Below are 3,266 nucleotides of genomic sequence, written 5' to 3'. Positions count from 1 at the left end.
CAACACGCACACACACACACTCATTCTCTCTCACACACTTTCCTTTTTGCCCTCCTCTTCTACCTTGCACGACATTCACGTATACACACACACACAAACATTAATTTTCTCTCACACACTCCACTCTTTTCTCTCCCTCTACCTTGCAACACATATTCACACATATCCACGCACATTGGCACACACACACACACACGCACACAGGCAAACACATGGTTGAGAATGAAACTGCTTTCTTAGACTTCTCTTTGCCTTGGCTGGGTTTCTGCAGTGCATCAGTTCAGGCAGAAATGCTCAATGCTGCACAGATGGGCTGAAATGCTCAATGCTGCACAGATGGGCTGAAATGCTCAATGCTGCACAGATGGGCTGAAATGCTCAATGCTGCACAGATGGGCAGAAATGCTCAATGCTGTACAGGGGTGCATTTCCCAAAAGCATTGTTGCTAACTACGTTAGCAACTACCATGGTTGAAACTATGTAAGTACGACACAACTGTTCCCCAAAACGATAGTGTGAACTATGGTGGTGGAACTTACATAGTACGATGCATCGTTACACTGCGTCAGTGTTTCCCAAAACCATAGTAGCAACGAACGTTCGCAACCACTGTCAAGTGTTTTCTCTTCTTGGTTGTGCTTAACCCTCACTTGATAGGGCGGTACCAATGCTGAACTTTTAAACTGGGTTTCACTCAATAACCAGGCCTCTGTTCCATCTTTATCCTTTTTTATTTGTCTTCAATTTTTGCAGCCCAGATATTTACAGGTGAAAAACCTTAAACCAGAAAACATCAACAATTTACCAATTTGCACATTTTCTGTAAAACAGACACACAGGACTCAAAATGATTCATTATCAAACTTGACTCTAGACACATATGTACATATAAATCACAGATTTCCACATGATTTCAGTTTGAATTCATCACGGATATTAAATCACAATCTAAACTACAGGAGGCACAATGAATTAAAAGAGTAACCAAACACAATGAACTCACTAAACATTTGAATAGTCAAGCAGTGAGTTTAGCACATTTTTCACCCATATAAATATTTACAATACATATTCACTCCCATGAACTACAATTTACCATTTTGGCAATTAAATATTTTTAGTTTCCATGTTAGACAGATGTTATATGCAAATATGACTATGCACACTTTTAAACCATGTCTTTACAAGCCACCAATCCAGTACAACAACATCCCACGTATCAGAACGCATATCAGAATTAAATCACTGCATTAAGCTTACAATTACATACAACTACAATAAAATTAACCAACCAATATCTGCGCAATACATTCCATAAACTACCACGTGAATATTTACAACAATCAGATACTACAGCTCGCAAACATAGTTTCTTCCCGCTTGCAACAATCAACAAGTGTCACTCGCAGCAAAGTCTGATTAATGTGGCAATCTTACCGGCTGTCTGTTCAGTCTTTGAATTGATACCCGATCCTGCACAGCTTCAGGGATGCTCGATGAGAATAGCGATTTTCTTTCTTACGCTGAATTAGCGTTTTGCCGGTTCAAACTATACCTTAGACCGGCACATCCGGGAACTTGACTCGTGACAAACGTTCCCGCCCCTTTCGGGGGGAAAACAAACAACCCCTCTCATTAACTCCAACGCAAATTAGGGTCAATAAACGTAATTCGTACAGAAATCGCAGGAGTAAATAATAACAAAAAATACCACAAATCAATATGACCACTCAATACATAACCACTTTGTCGGTCGTTGACCATGAAAGATACCTACAAAAGCTTAATTCAATTAATATAAAAACATGTCCCTTCAGTCTCCCGAGTAGGCTACGAAGTGGTGCAACAACCCCACTCAGTGACCAGAAGTGTCATACGGTCTTCTCTTCTTATGGCTTGTAGCCATAATTTTCTTCTGTCAGGATTTTTTTTGAGGACATGGTAGGCAAAAGAAACTCAGGGAGGGGTTCTTAGCTGTGTGGTTGGTACATGTCTACCGGTTCACTCTGGCTTGTTCTGAGGGAATGTTTTCCCCTCAAAAGGGGCATGGCGCAAACAACCTGCTCTGTGTGACGCGGGTCCGGTTGTAAGTATACCACTTGGATTGGAGACGTGCGCATCTTTGTTCTGCTCGAGTGCACACAGGTGAGTGATAATTAGTTCCGCCGGCCACCGACGAGAAGGGGCGTTCGCCGCGACAACCACTATCGTAAAGTTGTGTAGTTACAGCTACACCTCTCGACCTGTAGTATGTAGTAAGAACCATAGTTGCTGGAGACGACGTAACCCTGATGACGGAACACGCAGCGGACAGATGGATGAGAGGTAGCCATTAAACGATCCCATAACATTGCTGTGGGATACCATACCATAGCATTGCTGGAGGCTACAATCGCACATTACTGGACAACGTTATGTGGTACAGTGGAAAGTGAAGTGTTGTGGAGTTAGCCTACAACAGAGCAGTCCGTGGTGAAGTATTATGGTGACCGCAATCATCTGTGTTGTTATTATTCGTGAATTTACATGTAGCCTAATGCTAATGTGTCAGCACAGATTCTTTCGAACACCCGTTAAGTTATCTGTAAACCTTTTGAATGCCAACGGTATTGTTATGTGAGGCTAGCATTGTAATTGTTATAAAAGGATAACGTTACATTGTGTGTTGGGATGAAGCATCTGCTAATCATACACATAGCTAACGGTATATGGAATCTATGTAGCCAATAATGATGTGGTGAAGTGACTGTGCTGTGGCAGAGACAGCGTGTGTGCTTTACATGATAGTGGTTACGGGTTCAAGACTGAGTCGATGGTTGTAAGTATCCCTGTGGAATGGGGTTTGTGTTGTATCTTGTCTGATCACGAGCTATGTTTAGCGGGTGTATAAGTTAGGCTACTCTTAATTATTATACGATTTTGATATTTGAACACATAGCTGAATCATGTTGGTACAATGACATTGGAGAATGCTGCTGTGAAATTGAGTAGCCTCTCGCTTGGAGAACTTTAAGACCTCTGGGACTTGGTGGATAAATGAGCATGCAGAGTGCTGTGGTCAGTGTCAAAATGTGACATGATTTTCACTGATTTAACTTGTCCTTCATGGCCCAGGTATGCATAGGCAAGGCACAGATAATGTGTGCTAATATAGCATGAAAAACAGTGTAGCAGTAAAACAGTAGTGAAAACATTAGGCTGTGGACATTAGTAAAACAGTAGTAAAACAGTAGTAAAGCAGTAGTGGGCAGTCAGTACTCAAACA

The 3,266-nt window shown here is 41.6% G+C and overlaps 1 long non-coding RNA gene across 1 annotated transcript; it reads right to left on the bottom strand.

The window, feature by feature from the left end:
• Nucleotides 1–608: 608 nt before the first annotated feature.
• Nucleotides 609–2,200, bottom strand: LOC121714002. Its single transcript, XR_006032999.1, has 2 exons — nt 2,098–2,200; nt 609–1,556 (listed from the first exon to the last, which is right to left on the bottom strand). It is a non-coding gene; the product is annotated as an uncharacterized LOC121714002 (long non-coding RNA).
• Between the last annotated feature and the right edge of the window lie 1,066 nt (nt 2,201–3,266).

The sequence above is a fragment of the Alosa sapidissima genome, chromosome 7 (genome assembly GCF_018492685.1).
Source record: "Alosa sapidissima isolate fAloSap1 chromosome 7, fAloSap1.pri, whole genome shotgun sequence".
Classification (NCBI taxonomy): domain Eukaryota; kingdom Metazoa; phylum Chordata; class Actinopteri; order Clupeiformes; family Clupeidae; genus Alosa; species Alosa sapidissima.
The sequence above is the reverse complement of the archived record's forward strand: the minus strand, read 5'-3'. Positions and strand labels throughout refer to the sequence as shown.